Consider the following 21,080-nt stretch of genomic DNA (forward strand, 5'->3'; position numbering starts at 1 on the left):
CACTCTAACCCTAACCCAAGCCCTAACCCGACACCCTAACACCACACCCTAACCCTAACCCTAACCCTTACATGACACCCTAAACTGACACACTATTCCTAAACTTAACCCTAACCCTAACACTAACCCTAACCAGACACCCAAACCCTAACCCTAACCCTAAACCTATCCCTAAACCTAACCGTAACCCTAACCCTAGCCCTAACCGTAACTTGACACCCTAACACTCAATAGACACCCTAACCCTAACCTGACACCAGACACCCTATCCCTAACCCTAACAAAACACTCAAACCCTAACCCTAACCCTAAACCTAACGCTAAACCTATCCCTAACCCTAACACTAACGTGACACTCTAACCCTAACCCTAAATCTAACCCTAAACCTATCCCTATCTTTAACCTAACCCTAACCTAAACCCTAACTCGACACCATAACCCTAAACCGACACCCTCAACGTAACCCTACCCCTAACGCAACACCATAACCCTAATCCTAACCTTCAACCTAAGCCTTACACGAAACCCTAACCCTAACCCGACACGCTAACCCGACACACTAACCCGATAAACTAACCCAACACCCTAACCCTAACCCTAACCCTAAATCTAACACGGCACCCTAACCCTAACCCTAAAACAAGCCCTAACCAGACACCCTAAACCTAACCCGACACTCTAACCCTAACCCTAACCCGACACACTAACCCTAACTCTACCCCGGCACCAGACACACTAACAACAAATCTAACATGACACCCAAACCCTACACCGAACACTAACCCTAACCCTAAAACGACACCCAAGACTTAAATCTAACCCGACACCCTAAGCGTAACCCTAACCATAATCCGACACCCTAACCCTACCCCTAAGCCTAACCCAATATCCTAACAGTGACCCTAACGCTAACGATAACACGACATCATAACACGACACCCTAACCATAACAATAACGCGACAACCTAACCCTAACCGAACACTAACCCTAATCCTAACCCTAATCAAAACCCTATCCCTAACCCTAACCCTATCCCTATTTGTAACCCTAACCCTAACCCTAACCCTAACCTGACACCAGACACCCTATCCCTAACCCTAACCTGACAACCAAACCCTAACCCTAACCCTAACCCTAACGCGACACCAGACACCCTAACAGTAACCCTAACCCGACAGAGAAACCCGAAACCCTAACCCTCACCCTGAGCCTTACACGACACACTAACGCTAATCTGACATGCTAACCTGACACCCCGAAAACATAACCGACACCTAAACCCTAACCCCAACCCTTACCTGACACCCTAACCCTAACCCGACACGCTAACCGGACATCCTAACCCTAACCCAAGCTGTAACCCTCACCATAACCATAACCATAACCATGACCCTAACACTAACCAGACACCCTAACCCTAACACTGACCCCAACCCGAAACCCTAATCTGACACCCTAACCCTAACCCGACACCCTAAGCCTAAGCCTAAACCATCACCCTAACGGTAACCCGACACCATACATAACACGACATGCTAATTCAACACCCTAACCCGACACCCTAACCCGACACGCTAAACCTAACACAACACCCTTACCCTAACCCTAACGTGACACCCTAAACCTAACCCTAACCCTAAAACGACAACCTAACCCTAACCCAAACCCTAACCTGACACCCTATCCCTAACCGTAACCCTAACCCTAAAACGACACCCTAACACTAAACCGAAACCAGACACCCTAACCATAACCCTAACCCTAAATCTAACTCTAACCCGGTATCCTAACCTTAACCCTAACCCTAACTCTAAGCCTAACCCAAACCCTATCCTTAACGCGATACCCTAACCCTAACACGACACCCTAACGCTAACCCAAGCCCTAACCCGACACCTTAACCCGACAGCCTAAACCTAACCCTGACCCTTACCTGACACCCTGACCTGACACCCAAAACCTAAGCTTAACCCTAACCCTAAAACGACACCCTAACACTAAACCGAAACCAGACACCCTAACCATAACCCTAACCCTAACTCTAAATCTAACCCGGTATCCTAACCTTAACCCTAACCCTAACTGTAAGCCTAACCCAAACCCTATCCCTAACGCGATACCCTAACCCTAACACGACACCCTAACGCTAACCCAAGCCCTAACCTGACACCTTAACCCGACAGCCTAAACCTAACCCTGACCCTTACCTGACACCCTGACCTGACACCCAAACCCTAAGCTTAACCATAACCCTAACCCCACCGTAACCCAAACCCTAGCCGTAACCGTAACTTGACACCCTAACACTCACGTGACACCCTACCCCTAACCCGACACCATAACCTCACACCCTAAAGCTAACCCTAACCCGACACCAGTCAACCTAACCCTAATCCTAACTCGACACACAAATCCTAACCCAGCCCTCACCCTAAGCCTTACCTGTCACCCTAACCTTAACACGACACGCTATCCCGACACCCTAACCCGAATCCCTAAGGCTGACACAAGCCCTATCCCACCACCCGAACCCTATCCCTAACTGTAACCCTAACCCTAGCCCTAAAACCAACCCTAAACCTATCCCTAACACTAACCCTTCCCTAACCCTAACCCTAACCCTAAACCTAACCCTAACATCACTGTAACCCTTACCCTAACCCTATCCCGAACCCTAACCCTAACCCTAACCCTAAACCTAACGCTAAACGTAACCCTAACGCTAACCCTAAAACTATCCCGAACCCTAACCCTAACCCTAACCCTAAACCTAACGCTAACCCTAACCCTAACGCTAACCCTAAACCTGTCCCTAAACGTAACCCTAACTCAAACCCTAACCCTAACGCTAACCCGACACTCTAACCCTAACCCTAACCCTAATCCTAACTTAACCATAACCCTAACCCTAACCCTATCCCTAACCCTAACCCTAACCCGACACTCTAACCCTAACCCTAACCCTAAAACTATCCCTACCCTAACCCTATCCCTAAACCTAACCCTAACCGTAATCCTAACGCTAACCCGACACTCAAATACTAAGCCTAAGCCTAAGCCTAAGCCTAAGCCTAACCCTAACCTAACCCTAACCCTAACCCTAACGGTAACACCCTAAACCTAACACTAACCCTAACCCTAACCCTAACGCTATCCCTTTTCGAAACACTAACACTAACCCTAACCCTAACACGACACAATAACCCTAAACCTAACCCAACATGTTAAGCCTAACCGTAACCGTAACCCTAACCCAACACCCAAAACCTAACCCTAACACTTACCCGAAACCCTAACCCTAACCTGACAGCAGACGCCCTAACCCTAACCCTAACCCTAACCCTAACCCGAAACCAGACACCCTAACCCCTAACCCGACACCCAAACCCGACAAACTAACCCGACACCCTAACCCTAACCCAAGCCTTAAACCGACACCCTAACCGAAAGCCCAAAACTAACCGTAACCCTATCTCTATCCGTAACACTAACCCTAACCCTTACCCTAACCCTAAAGTGACACACTAACCCTAACCCTATCCAGACACCGTAACCCTAACCCTAACCCTATCCCAATTTGTAACACTAACCCTAAACTTAACCCTAACCCTAACACTAACCTTAACACTAACCGGACACCCTACCCCTAACCCTGGCCCTAATCCGACACCCTAATCTGACACCCTAACCCTAACCACAACACGCCATGAGACACCCTAACCCTAAAACAACACCTAAACACTAACCCTATACCTAACCTTAACCCTAACCCTAAACCTAACCCTATCCCTAACCCTAACCCTAACCCTAACCCTAAACCTATCCCTATCCCTGTCCCTAACCCTAACCCTATCCCGACACCAGACACCGTAACCCTAACCCTAACCCTAGCCCGATATCCTAACACTAACCCTAACACTAAACCTAACACGACACCCTAACCCTAACCCTAACGTGACACCCTAACACTATATCTAACTGTAACACGACACTCTAACCCTAACCCAAGCCCTAACCCGACACCCTAACACCACACCCTAACCCTAACCCTAACCCTTACATGACACCCTAAACTGACACACTATTCCTAAACTTAACCCTAACCCTAACACTAACCCTAACCAGACACCCAAACCCTAACCCTAAACCTAAACCTAACCCTAAACCTAACCGTAACCCTAACCCTAGCCCTAACCGTAACTTGACACCCTAACACTCAATAGACACCCTAACCCTAACCTGACACCAGACACCCTAACCCTAACCCTAACAAAACACTCAAACCCTAACCCTAACCCTAAACCTAACGCTAAACCTATCCCTAACCCTAACACTAACGTGACACTCTAACCCTAACCCTAAATCTAACCCTAAACCTATCCCTATTTTTAACCTAACCCTAACCTAAACCCTAACTCGACACCATAACCCTAAACCGACACCCTCAACGAAACCCTACCCCTAACGCAACACCATAACCCTAATCCTAACCTTCAACCTAAGCCTTACACGAAACCCTAACCCTAACCCGACACGCTAACCCGACACACTAACCCGACAAACTAACCCAACACCCTAACCCTAACCCTAACCCTAAATCTAACACGGCACCCTAACCCTAACCGTAAACCAAGCCCTAACCAGACACCCTAAACCTAACCCGACACTCTAACCCTAACCCTAACCCGACACACTAACCCTAACTCTACCCCGACACCAGACACACTAACAACAAATCTAACATGACACCCAAACCCTACACCGAACACTAACCCTAACCCTAAAACGACACCCAAGACTTAAATCTCACCCGACACCCTCAGCGTAACCCTAACCATAATCCGACACCCTAACCCTACCCCTAAGCCTAACCCAATATCCTAACAGTAACCCTAACGCTAACGCTAACACGACATCATAACACGACACCCTAACCATAACAATAACGCGACAACCTAACCCTAACCGAACACTAACCCTAATCCTAACCCTAATCAAAACCCTATCCCTAACCCTAACCCTATCCCTATTTGTAACCCTAACCCTAACCCTAACCCTAACCTGACACCAGACACCCTATCCCTAACCCTAACCTGACAACCAAACCCTAACCCTAACCCTAAGCCTAACTCGACACCTATCCCTAAACCGACACACTTATCCAAATCCTAATGCTAACGTGACACCCTAATCCTAACCCTAACCCTAACAAGACACCAGACACTCTATCGCTAAACTTAACCCGACAGGCATCCCTAACTCTAACCCTCACCCTAAGACTTACACGACACCCTAACACTAACCCTTACCCTAACCATATCCCTAACCTTAACCCTAACCGAACACCAGACACTCTATCCCTAACAATAACCTGACACCCAAACCCTAACCCTAACCCTAACGCGACACCAGACACCCTAACATTAACCCTAACCCGACAGAGAAACCCGAAACCCTAACCCTCACCCTGAGCCTTACACGACACACTAACGCTAATCTGACATGCTAACCTGACACCCCGAAAATAAACCGACACCTAAACCCTAACCCCAACCCTTACCTGACACCCTAACCCTAACCCGACACGCTAACCGGACATCCTAACCCTAACCCAAGCTGTAACCCTCACCATAACCATAACCATAACCATGACCCTAACTCTAACCAGATACCCTAACCCTAACACTGACCCCAACCCGACACCCTAATCTGACACCCTAACCCTAACCCGACACCCTAAGCCTAACCCTAACCCAACACCCTAACCGCAACCCGACACCATACATAACACGACATGCTAATTCAACACCCTAACCCGACACCCTAACCCGACACGCTAAACCTAACACGACACCCTTACCCTAACCCGAACGTGACACCCTAAACCTAACCCTAACCCAAACCCTAACCTGACACCCTATCCCTAGCCGTAACCCTAACCCTAAAACGACACCCTAACACTAAACCGAAACCAGACACCCTAACCATAACCCTAACCCTAACTCTAACTCTAACCCGGTATCCTAACCTTATCCCTAACCCTAAATGTAAGCCTAACCCAAACCCTATCCCTAACGCGATACCCTAACCCTAACACGACACCCTAACGCTAACCCAAGCCCTAACCCGACACCTTAACCCGACAGCCTAAACCTAACCCTGACCCTTACCTGACACCCGGACCTGACACCCAAACCCTAAGCTTAACCATAACCCTAACCCCACCGTAACCCAAACCCTAGCCGTAACCGTAACTTGACACCCTAACACTCACGCCACACCCTACCCCTAACCCGACACCATAACCTGACACCCTAAAGCTAACCCTAACCCGACACCAGTCAACCTAACCCTAATCCTAACTCGACACCCAAATCCTAACCCAGCCTTCACCCTAAGCCTTACCTGTCACCCTAACCTTAACACGACACGCTATCCCGACACCTTAACCCGAATTCCTAAGGCTGACACAAGCCCTATCCCACCACCCGAACCCTAACCCTAACTGTAACCCTAACCCTAGCCCTAAAACCAACCCTAAACCTATCCCTAACACTAACCCTTCCCTAACCCTAACCCTAAACCTAACCCTAACATCACTGTAACCCTTACCCTAACCCTATCCCGAACCCTAACCCTAACCCTAACCCTAAACCTAACGCTAAACCTAACCCTAACGCTAACCCTAAAACTATCCCGAACCCTAACCCTAACCCTAACCCTAAACCTAACGCTAACCCTAACCCTAACGCTAACCCTAAACCTGTCCCTAAACGTAACCCTAACTCAAACCCTAACCCTAACGCTAACCCGACACTCTAACCCTAACCCTAACCCTAATCCTAACTTAACCATAACCCTAACCCTAACCCTATCCCTAACCCTAACCCTAACCCGACACTCTAACCCTAAACCTAACCCTAAAACTATCCCTACCCTAACCCTATCCCTAAACCTAACCCTAACCGTAATCCTAACGCTAACCCGACACTCAAATACTAAGCCTAAGCCTAAGCCTAAGCCTAAGCCTAAGCCTAAGCCTAACCCTAACCTAACCCTAACCCTAACCCTAACGGTAACACCCTAAACCTAACACTAACCCTAACCCTAACCCTAACGCTATCCCTTTCCGAAACACTAACACTAACCCTAACCCTAACCCTAACACAACACAATAAACCTAAACCTAACCCAACATGTTAAGCCTAACCGTAACCCTAACCCTAACCCTAAACCTAACCCAACACCCAAAACCTAACCCTAACACTTACCCGAAACCCTAACCCTAACCTGACAGCAGACGCCCTAACCCTAAACCTAACCCTAACCCTAACCCTAACCCGAAACCAGACACCCTAACCCCTAACCCGACACCCAAACCCGACAAACTAACCCGACACCCTAACCCTAACCCAAGCCTTAAACCGACACCCTAACCGAAAGCCCAAAACTAACCGTAACCCTATCTCTATCCGTAACACTAACCCTAACCCTTACCCTAACCCTAACGTGACACACTAACCCTAACCCTATCCAGACACCAGACACCGTAACCCTAACCCTATCCCAATTTGTAACACTAACCCTAAACTTAACCCTAACCCTAACACTAACCTTAACACTAACCGGACACCCTACCCCTAACCCTGGCCCTAATCCGACACCCTAATCTGACACCCTAACCCTAACCCCAACACGCCATGAGACACCCTAACCCTAAAACAACACCTAAACACTAACCCTATACCTAACCTTAACCCTAACCCTAAACCTAACCCTATCCCTAACCGTAACCCTAACCCTAACCCTAAACCTATCCCTATCCCTATCCCTAACCCTAACCCTATCCCGACACCAGACACAGTAACCCTAACCCTAACCCTAGCCCGATATCCTAACACTAACCCTAACACTAAACCTAACACGGCACCCTAACCCTAACCCTAAAACAAGCCCTAACCAGACACCCTAAACTTAACCCGACACTCTAACCCTAACCCTAACCCGACACACTAACCCTAACTCTACCCCGACACCAGACACACCTACAACAAAACTAACATGACACCAAACCCTACACCGAACACTAACCCTAACCCTAAAACGACAACCAAAACTTAAACCTAACCCGACACCCTAAGCGTAACCCTAACCATAATCCGACACCCTAACCCTACCCCTAAGCCTAACCCAATATCCTAACAGTAACCCTAACGCTAACGATAACAGGACATCATAACACGACACCCTAACCATAACAATAACGCGACAACCTAACCCTAACCGAACACTAACCCTAATCCTAACCCTAATCAAAACCCTATCCCTAACCCTAGCCCTATCCCTATTTGTAACCCTAACCCTAACCCTAACCCAAACCCTAACCCAAAACCAGACACGCTAACCCCTAATCCGACACCCAAACCCAACAAACTAACCCGACACCCTAACCCTAACCCAAGCCCTAAACCGACACCCTAACCGAAACCCCAAAACTAACCGTAACCCTATCTCTATCCGTAACACTAACCCTAACCCTTACCCTAACCCTAACGTGACACACTAACCCTAACCCTATCCAGACACCGTAACCCTAACCCTAACCCTATCCCAATTTGTAACACTAACCCTAAACTTAACCCTAACCCTAACACTAACCTTAACACTAACCGGACACCCTACCCCTAACCCTGGCCCTAATCCGACACCCTAATCTGACACCCTAACCCTAACCACAACACGCCATGAGACACCCTAACCCTAAAACAACACCTAAACACTAACCCTATACCTAACCTTAACCCTAACCCTAAACCTAACCCTATCCCTAACCCTAACCCTAACCCTAACCCTAAACCTATCCCTATCCCTGTCCCTAACCCTAACCCTATCCCGACACCAGACACCGTAACCCTAACCCTAACCCTAGCCCGATATCCTAACACTAACCCTAACACTAAACCTAACACGACACCCTAACCCTAACCCTAACGTGACACCCTAACACTATATCTAACTGTAACACGACACTCTAACCCTAACCCAAGCCCTAACCCGACACCCTAACACCACACCCTAACCCTAACCCTAACCCTTACATGACACCCTAAACTGACACACTATTCCTAAACTTAACCCTAACCCTAACACTAACCCTAACCAGACACCCAAACCCTAACCCTAAACCTAAACCTAACCCTAAACCTAACCGTAACCCTAACCCTAGCCCTAACCGTAACTTGACACCCTAACACTCAATAGACACCCTAACCCTAACCTGACACCAGACACCCTATCCCTAACCCTAACAAAACACTCAAACCCTAACCCTAACCCTAAACCTAACGCTAAACCTATCCCTAACCCTAACACTAACGTGACACTCTAACCCTAACCCTAAATCTAACCCTAAACCTATCCCTATTTTTAACATAACCCTAACCTAAACCCTAACTCGACACCATAACCCTAAACCGACACCCTCAACATAACCCTACCCCTAACGCAACACCATAACCCTAATCCTAACCTTCAACCTAAGCCTTACACGAAACCCTAACCCTAACCCGACACGCTAACCCGACACACTAACCCGACAAACTAACCCAACACCCTAACCCTAACCCTAACCCTAAATCTAACACGGCACCCTAACCCTAACCCTAAACCAAGCCCTAACCAGACACCCTAAACCTAACCCGACACTCTAACCCTAACCCTAACCCGACACACTAACCCTAACTCTACCCCGACACCAGACACACTAACAACAAATCTAACATGACACCCAAACCCTACACCGAACACTAACCCTAACCCTAAAACGACACCCAAGACTTAAATCTAACCCGACACCCTCAGCATAACCCTAACCATAATCCGACACCCTAACCCTACCCCTAAGCCTAACCCAATATCCTAACAGTAACCCTAACGCTAACGCTAACACGACATCATAACACGACACCCTAACCATAACAATAACGCGACAACCTAACCCTAACCGAACACTAACCCTAATCCTAACCCTAATCAAAACCCTATCCCTAACCCTAACCCTATCCCTATTTGTAACCCTAACCCTAACCCTAACCCTAACCTGACACCAGACACCCTATCCCTAACCCTAACCTGACAACCAAACCCTAACCCTAACCCTAAGCCTAACTCGACACCTATCCCTAAACCGACACACTTATCCAAATCCTAATGCTAACGTGACACCCTAATCCTAACCCTAACCCTAACAAGACACCAGACACTCTATCGCTAAACTTAACCCGACAGGCATCCCTAACTCTAACCCTCACCCTAAGACTTACACGACACCCTAACCCTAACCCTTACCCTAACCATATCCCTAACCTTAACCCTAACCGAACACCAGACACTCTATCCCTAACAATAACCTGACACCCAAACCCTAACCCTAACCCTAACGCGACACCAGACACCCTAACATTAACCCTAACCCGACAGAGAAACCCGAATCCCTAACCCTCACCCTGAGCCTTACACGACACACTAACGCTAATCTGACATGCTAACCTGACACCCCGAAAATAAACCGACACCTAAACCCTAACCCCAACCCTTACCTGACACCCTAACCCTAACCCGACACGCTAACCGGACATCCTAACCCTAACCCAAGCTGTAACCCTCACCATAACCATAACCATAACCATGACCCTAACACTAACCAGATACCCTAACCCTAACACTGACCCCAACCCGACACCCTAATCTGACACCCTAACCCTAACCCGACACCCTAAGCCTAACCCTAACCCAACACCCTAACCGCAACCCGACACCATACATAACACGACATGCTAATTCAACACCCTAACCCGACACCCTAACCCGACACGCTAAACCTAACACGACACCCTTACCCTAACCCGAACGTGACACCCTAAACCTAACCCTAACCCAAACCCTAACCTGACACCCTATCCCTAGCCGTAACCCTAACCCTAAAACGACACCCTAACACTAAACCGAAACCAGACACCCTAACCATAACCCTAACCCTAACTCTAACTCTAACCCGGTATCCTAACCTTATCCCTAACCCTAAATGTAAGCCTAACCCAAACCCTATCCCTAACGCGATACCCTAACCCTAACACGACACCCTAACGCTAACCCAAGCCCTAACCCGACACCTTAACCCGACAGCCTAAACCTAACCCTGACCCTTACCTGACACCCGGACCTGACACCCAAACCCTAAGCTTAACCATAACCCTAACCCCACCGTAACCCAAACCCTAGCCGTAACCGTAACTTGACACCCTAACACTCACGCCACACCCTACCCCTAACCCGACACCATAACCTGACACCCTAAAGCTAACCCTAACCCGACACCAGTCAACCTAACCCTAATCCTAACTCGACACCCAAATCCTAACCCAGCCTTCACCCTAAGCCTTACCTGTCACCCTAACCTTAACACGACACGCTATCCCGACACCTTAACCCGAATTCCTAAGGCTGACACAAGCCCTATCCCACCACCCGAACCCTAACCCTAACTGTAACCCTAACCCTAGCCCTAAAACCAACCCTAAACCTATCCCTAACACTAACCCTTCCCTAACCCTAACCCTAAACCTAACCCTAACATCACTGTAACCCTTACCCTAACCCTATCCCGAACCCTAACCCTAACCCTAACCCTAAACCTAACGCTAAACCTAACCCTAACGCTAACCCTAAAACTATCCCGAACCCTAACCCTAACCCTAACCCTAAACCTAACGCTAACCCTAACCCTAACGCTAACCCTAAACCTGTCCCTAAACGTAACCCTAACTCAAACCCTAACCCTAACGCTAACCCGACACTCTAACCCTAACCCTAACCCTAATCCTAACTTAACCATAACCCTAACCCTAACCCTATCCCTAACCCTAACCCTAACCCGACACTCTAACCCTAACCCTAACCCTAAAACTATCCCTACCCTAACCCTATCCCTAAACCTAACCCTAACCGTAATCCTAACGCTAACCCGACACTCAAATACTAAGCCTAAGCCTAAGCCTAAGCCTAAGCCTAACCCTAACCTAACCCTAACCCTAACCCTAACGGTAACACCCTAAACCTAACACTAACCCTAACCCTAACCCTAACGCTATCCCTTTCCGAAACACTAACACTAACCCTAACCCTAACCCTAACACGACACAATAAACCTAAACCTAACCCAACATGTTAAGCCTAACCGTAACCCTAACCCTAACCCTAAACCTAACCCAACACCCAAAACCTAACCCTAACACTTACCCGAAACCCTAACCCTAACCTGACAGCAGACGCCCTAACCCTAAACCTAACCCTAACCCTAACCCTAACCCGAAACCAGACACCCTAACCCCTAACCCGACACCCAAACCCGACAAACTAACCCGACACCCTAACCCTAACCCAAGCCCTAAACCGACACCCTAACCGAAACCCCAAAACTAACCGTAACCCTATCTCTATCCGTAACACTAACCCTAACCCTTACCCTAACCCTAACGTGACACACTAACCCTAACCCTATCCAGACACCAGACACCGTAACCCTAACCCTATCCCAATTTGTAACACTAACCCTAAACTTAACCCTAACCCTAACACTAACCTTAACACTAACCGGACACCCTACCCCTAACCCTGGCCCTAATCCGACACCCTAATCTGACACCCTAACCCTAACCACAACACGCCATGAGACACCCTAACCCTAAAACAACACCTAAACACTAACCCTATACCTAACCTTAACCCTAACCCTAAACCTAACCCTATCCCTAACCCTAACCCTAACCCTAACCCTAAACCTATCCCTATCCCTATCCCTAACCCTAACCCTATCCCGACACCAGACACCGTAACCCTAACCCTAACCCTAGCCCGATATCCTAACACTAACCCTAACACTAAACCTAACACGACACCCTAACCCTAACCCTAACGTGACACCCTAACACTATATCTAACTGTAACACGACACTCTAACCCTAACCCAAGCCCTAACCCGACACCCTAACACCACACCCTAACCCTAACCCTAACCCTTACATGACACCCTAAACTGACACACTATTCCTAAACTTAACCCTAACCCTAACACTAACCCTAACCAGACACCCAAACCCTAACCCTAACCCTAAACCTATCCCTAAACCTAACCGTAACCCTAAACCTAGCCCTAACCGTAACTTGACACCCTAACACTCAATAGACACCCTAACCCTAACCTGACACCAGACACCCTATCCCTAACCCTAACAAAACACTCAAACCCTAACCCTAACCCTAAACCTAACGCTAAACCTATCCCTAACCCTAACACTAACGTGACACTCTAACCCTAACCCTAAATCTAACCCTAAACCTATCCCTATCTTTAACCTAACCCTAACCTAAACCCTAACTCGACACCATAACCCTAAACCGACACCCTCAACGTAACCCTACCCCTAACGCAACACCATAACCCTAATCCTAACCTTCAACCTAAGCCTTACACGAAACCCTAACCCTAACCCGACACGCTAACCCGACACACTAACCCGATAAACTAACCCAACACCCTAACCCTAACCCTAACCCTAAATCTAACACGGCACCCTAACCCTAACCCTAAAACAAGCCCTAACCAGACACCCTAAACCTAACCCGACACTCTAACCCTAACCCTAACCCGACACACTAACCCTAACTCTACCCCGGCACCAGACACACTAACAACAAATCTAACATGACACCCAAACCCTACACCGAACACTAACCCTAACCCTAAAACGACACCCAAGACTTAAATCTAACCCGACACCCTAAGCGTAACCCTAACCATAATCCGACACCCTAACCCTACCCCTAAGCCTAACCCAATATCCTAACAGTGACCCTAACGCTAACGATAACACGACATCATAACACGACACCCTAACCATAACAATAACGCGACAACCTAACCCTAACCGAACACTAACCCTAATCCTAACCCTAATCAAAACCCTATCCCTAACCCTAACCCTATCCCTATTTGTAACCCTAACCCTAACCCTAACCCTAACCTGACACCAGACACCCTATCCCTAACCCTAACCTGACAACCAAACCCTAACCCTAACCCTAACCCTAACGCGACACCAGACACCCTAACAGTAACCCTAACCCGACAGAGAAACCCGAAACCCTAACCCTCACCCTGAGCCTTACACGACACACTAACGCTAATCTGACATGCTAACCTGACACCCCGAAAACATAACCGACACCTAAACCCTAACCCCAACCCTTACCTGACACCCTAACCCTAACCCGACACGCTAACCGGACATCCTAACCCTAACCCAAGCTGTAACCCTCACCATAACCATAACCATAACCATGACCCTAACACTAACCAGACACCCTAACCCTAACACTGACCCCAACCCGAAACCCTAATCTGACACCCTAACCCTAACCCGACACCCTAAGCCTAAGCCTAAACCATCACCCTAACGGTAACCCGACACCATACATAACACGACATGCTAATTCAACACCCTAACCCGACACCCTAACCCGACACGCTAAACCTAACACAACACCCTTACCCTAACCCTAACGTGACACCCTAAACCTAACCCTAACCCTAAAACGACAACCTAACCCTAACCCAAACCCTAACCTGACACCCTATCCCTAACCGTAACCCTAACCCTAAAACGACACCCTAACACTAAACCGAAACCAGACACCCTAACCATAACCCTAACCCTAAATCTAACTCTAACCCGGTATCCTAACCTTAACCCTAACCCTAACTCTAAGCCTAACCCAAACCCTATCCTTAACGCGATACCCTAACCCTAACACGACACCCTAACGCTAACCCAAGCCCTAACCCGACACCTTAACCCGACAGCCTAAACCTAACCCTGACCCTTACCTGACACCCTGACCTGACACCCAAACCCTAAGCTTAACCCTAACCCTAAAACGACACCCTAACACTAAACCGAAACCAGACACCCTAACCATAACCCTAACCCTAACTCTAAATCTAACCCGGTATCCTAACCTTAACCCTAACCCTAACTGTAAGCCTAACCCAAACCCTATCCCTAACGCGATACCCTAACCCTAACACGACACCCTAACGCTAACCCAAGCCCTAACCTGACACCTTAACCCGACAGCCTAAACCTAACCCTGACCCTTACCTGACACCCTGACCTGACACCCAAACCCTAAGCTTAACCATAACCCTAACCCCACCGTAACCCAAACCCTAGCCGTAACCGTAACTTGACACCCTAACACTCACGTGACACCCTACCCCTAACCCGACACCATAACCTCACACCCTAAAGCTAACCCTAACCCGACACCAGTCAACCTAACCCTAATCCTAACTCGACACACAAATCCTAACCCAGCCCTCACCCTAAGCCTTACCTGTCACCCTAACCTTAACACGACACGCTATCCCGACACCCTAACCCGAATCCCTAAGGCTGACACAAGCCCTATCCCACCACCCGAACCCTATCCCTAACTGTAACCCTAACCCTAGCCCTAAAACCAACCCTAAACCTATCCCTAACACTAACCCTTCCCTAACCCTAACCCTAACCCTAAACCTAACCCTAACATCACTGTAACCCTTACCCTAACCCTATCCCGAACCCTAACCCTAAACCTAACGCTAAACGTAACCCTAACGCTAACCCTAAAACTATCCCGAACCCTAACCCTAACCCTAACCCTAAACCTAACGCTAACCCTAACCCTAACGCTAACCCTAAACCTGTCCCTAAACGTAACCCTAACTCAAACCCTAACCCTAACGCTAACCCGACACTCTAACCCTAACCCTAACCCTAATCCTAACTTAACCATAACCCTAACCCTAACCCTATCCCTAACCCTAACCCTAACCCGACACTCTAACCCTAACCCTAACCCTAAAACTATCCCTACCCTAACCCTATCCCTAAACCTAACCCTAACCGTAATCCTAACGCTAACCCGACACTCAAATACTAAGCCTAAGCCTAAGCCTAAGCCTAAGCCTAACCCTAACCTAACCCTAACCCTAACCCTAACGGTAACACCCTAAACCTAACACTAACCCTAACCCTAACCCTAACGCTATCCCTTTTCGAAACACTAACACTAACCCTAACCCTAACCCTAACACGACACAATAACCCTAAACCTAACCCAACATGTTAAGCCTAACCGTAACCGTAACCCTAACCCAACACCCAAAACCTAACCCTAACACTTACCCGAAACCCTAACCCTAACCTGACAGCAGACGCCCTAACCCTAACCCTAACCCTAACCCTAACGCGAAACCAGACACCCTAACCCCTAACCCGACACCCAAACCCGACAAACTAACCCTAACCCAAGCCTTAAACCGACACCCTAACCGAAACCCCAAAACTAACCGTAACCCTATCTCTATCCGTAACACTAACCCTAACCCTTACCCTAACCCTAAAGTGACACACTAACCCTAACCCTATCCAGACACCGTAACCCTAACCCTAACCCTATCCCAATTTGTAACACTAACCCTAAACTTAACCCTAACCCTAACACTAACCTTAACACTAACCGGACACCCTACCCCTAACCCTGGCCCTAATCCGACACCCTAATCTGACACCCTAACCCTAACCACAACACGCCATGAGACACCCTAACCCTAAAACAACACCTAAAAACTAACCCTATACCTAACCTTAACCCTAACCCTAAACCTAACCCTATCCCTAACCCTAACCCTAACCCTAACCCTAAACCTATCCCTATCCCTGTCCCTAACCCTAACCCTATCCCGACACCAGACACCGTAACCCTAACCCTAACCCTAGCCCGATATCCTAACACTAACCCTAACACTAAACCTAACATGACACCCTAACCCTAACCCTAACGTGACACCCTAACACTATATCTAACTGTAACACGACACTCTAACCCTAACCCAAGCCCTAACCCGACACCCTAACACCACACCCTAACCCTAACCCTAACCCTTACATGACACCCTAAACTGACACACTATTCCTAAACTTAACCCTAACCCTAACACTAACCCTAACCAGACACCCAAACCCTAACCCTAAACCTAAACCTAACCCTAAACCTAACCGTAACCCTAACCCTAGCCCTAACCGTAACTTGACACCCTAACACTCAATAGACACCCTAACCCTAACCTGACACCAGACACCCTAACCCTAACCCTAACAAAACACTCAAACCCTAACCCTAACCCTAAACCTAACGCTAAACCTATCCCTAACCCTAACACTAACGTGACACTCTAACCCTAACCCTAAATCTAACCCTAAACCTATCCCTATTTTTAACCTAACCCTAACCTAAACCCTAACTCGACACCATAACCCTAAACCGACACCCTCAACGAAACCCTACCCCTAACGCAACACCATAACCCTAATCCTAACCTTCAACCTAAGCCTTACACGAAACCCTAACCCTAACCCGACACGCTAACCCGACACACTAACCCGACAAACTAACCCAACACCCTAACCCTAACCCTAACCCTAAATCTAACACGGCACCCTAACCCTAACCGTAAACCAAGCCCTAACCAGACACCCTAAACCTAACCCGACACTCTAACCCTAACCCTAACCCGACACACTAACCCTAACTCTACCCCGACACCAGACACACTAACAACAAATCTAACATGACACCCAAACCCTACACCGAACACTAACCCTAACCCTAAAACGACACCCAAGACTTAAATCTCACCCGACACCCTCAGCGTAACCCTAACCATAATCCGACACCCTAACCCTACCCCTAAGCCTAACCCAATATCCTAACAGTAACCCTAACGCTAACGCTAACACGACATCATAACACGACACCCTAACCATAACAATAACGCGACAACCTAACCCTAACCGAACACTAACCCTAATCCTAACCCTAATCAAAACCCTATCCCTAACCCTAACCCTATCCCTATTTGTAACCCTAACCCTAACCCTAACCCTAACCTGACACCAGACACCCTATCCCTAACCCTAACCTGACAACCAAACCCTAACCCTAACCCTAAGCCTAACTCGACACCTATCCCTAAACCGACACACTTATCCAAATCCTAATGCTAACATGACACCCTAATCCTAACCCTAACCCTAACAAGACACCAGACACTCTATCGCTAAACTTAACCCGACAGGCATCCCTAACTCTAACCCTCACCCTAAGACTTACACGACACCCTAACACTAACCCTTACCCTAACCATATCCCTAACCTTAACCCTAACCGAACACCAGACACTCTATCCCTAACAATAACCTGACACCCAAACCCTAACCCTAACCCTAACGCGACACCAGACACCCTAACATTAACCCTAACCCGACAGAGAAACCCGAAACCCTAACCCTCACCCTGAGCCTTACACGACACACTAACGCTAATCTGACATGCTAACCTGACACCCCGAAAATAAACCGACACCTAAACCCTAACCCCAACCCTTACCTGACACCCTAACCCTAACCCGACACGCTAACCGGACATCCTAACCCTAACCCAAGCTGTAACCCTCACCATAACCATAACCATAACCATGACCCTAACACTAACCAGATACCCTAACCCTAACACTGACCCCAACCGACACCCTAATCTGACACCCTAACCCTAACCCGACACCCTAAGCCTAACCCTAACCCAACACCCTAACCGCAACCCGACACCATACATAACACGACATGCTAATTCAACACCCTAACCCGACACCCTAACCCGACACGCTAAACCTAACACGACACCCTTACCCTAACCCGAACGTGACACCCTAAACCTAACCCTAACCCAAACCCTAACCTGACACCCTATCCCTAGCCGTAACCCTAACCCTAAAACGACACCCTAACACTAAACCGAAACCAGACACCCTAACCATAACCCTAACCCTAACTCTAACTCTAACCCGGTATCCTAACCTTATCCCTAACCCTAAATGTAAGCCTAACCCAAACCCTATCCCTAACGCGATACCCTAACCCTAACACGACACCCTAACGCTAACCCAAGCCCTAACCCGACACCTTAACCCGACAGCCTAAACCTAACCCTGACCCTTACCTGACACCCGGACCTGACACCCAAACCCTAAGCTTAACCATAACCCTAACCCCACCGTAACCCAAACCCTAGCCGTAACCGTAACTTGACACCCTAACACTCACGCCACACCCTACCCCTAACCCGACACCATAACCTGACACCCTAAAGCTAACCCTAACCCGACACCAGTCAACCTAACCCTAATCCTAACTCGACACCCAAATCCTAACCCAGCCTTCACCCTAAGCCTTACCTGTCACCCTAACCTTAACACGACACGCTATCCCGACACCTTAACCCGAATTCCTAAGGCTGACACAAGCCCTATCCCACCACCCGAACCCTAACCCTAACTGTAACCCTAACCCTAGCCCTAAAACCAACCCTAAACCTATCCCTAACACTAACCCTTCCCTAACCCTAACCCTAAACCTAACCCTAACATCACTGTAACCCTTACCCTAACCCTATCCTGAACCCTAACCCTAACCCTAACCCTAAACCTAACGCTAAACCTAACCCTAACTCTAACCCTAAAACTATCCCGAAACCTAACCCTAACCCTAACCCTAAACTTAACGCTAACCCTAACCCTAACGCTAACCCTAAACCTGTCCCTAAACGTAACCCTAACTCAAACCCTAACCCTAACGCTAACCCGACACTCTAACCCTAACCCTAACCCTAATCCTAACTTAACCATAACCCTAACCCTAACCCTATCCCTAACCCTAACCCTAACCCGACACTCTAACCCTAACCCTAACCCTAAAACTATCCCTACCCTAACCCTATCCCTAAACCTAACCCTAACCGTAATCCTAACGCTAACCCGACACTCAAATACTAAGCCTAAGCCTAAGCCTAAGCCTAAGCCTAAGCCTAAGCCTAACCCTAACCTAACCCTAACCTTAACCCTAACGGTAACACCCTAAACCTAACACTAACCCTAACCCTAACCCTAACGCTATCCCTTTCCGAAACACTAACACTAACCCTAACCCTAACCCTAACACGACACAATAAACCTAAACCTAACCCAACATGTTAAGCCTAACCGTAACCCTAACCCTAACCCTAAACCTAACCCAACACCCAAAACCTAACCCTAACACTTACCCGAAACCCTAACCCTAACCTGACAGCAGACGCCCTAACCCTAAACCTAACCCTAACCCTAACCCGAAACCAGACACCCTAACCCCTAACCCGACACCCAAACCCGACAAACTAACCCGACACCCTAACCCTAACCCAAGCCCTAAACCGACACCCTAACCGAAACCCCAAAACTAACCGTAACCCTATCTCTATCCGTAACACTAACCCTAACCCTTACCCTAACCCTAACGTGACACACTAACCCTAACCCTATCCAGACACCAGACACCGTCACCCTAACCCTATCCCAATTTGTAACACTAACCCTAAACTTAACCCTAACCCTAACACTAACCTTAACACTAACCGGACACCCTACCCCTAACCCTGGCCCTAATCCGACACCCTAATCTGACACCCTAACCCTAACCCCAACACGCCATGAGACACCCTAACCCTAAAACAACACCTAAACACTAACCCTATACCTAACCTTAACCCTAACCCTAAACCTAACCCTATCCCTAACCGTAACCCTAACCCTAACCCTAAACCTATCCCTATCCCTATCCCTAACCCTAACCCTATCCCGACACCAGACACCGTAACCCTAACCCTAACCCTAGCCCGATATCCTAACACTAACCCTAACACTAAACCTAACACGGCACCCTAACCCTAACCCTAAAACAAGCCCTAACCAGACACCCTAAACCTAACCCGACACTCTAACCCTAACCCTAACCCTAAAACTATCCCTACCCTAACCCTATCCCTAAACCTAACCCTAACCGTAATCCTAACGCTAACCCGACACTCAAATACTAAGCCTAA

The sequence above is a fragment of the Giraffa tippelskirchi genome, chromosome 7 (genome assembly GCF_054371585.1).
Source record: "Giraffa tippelskirchi isolate mGirTip1 chromosome 7, T2T-mGirTip1v1.2.pri, whole genome shotgun sequence".
Taxonomy (NCBI): Eukaryota; Metazoa; Chordata; class Mammalia; order Artiodactyla; family Giraffidae; genus Giraffa; species Giraffa tippelskirchi.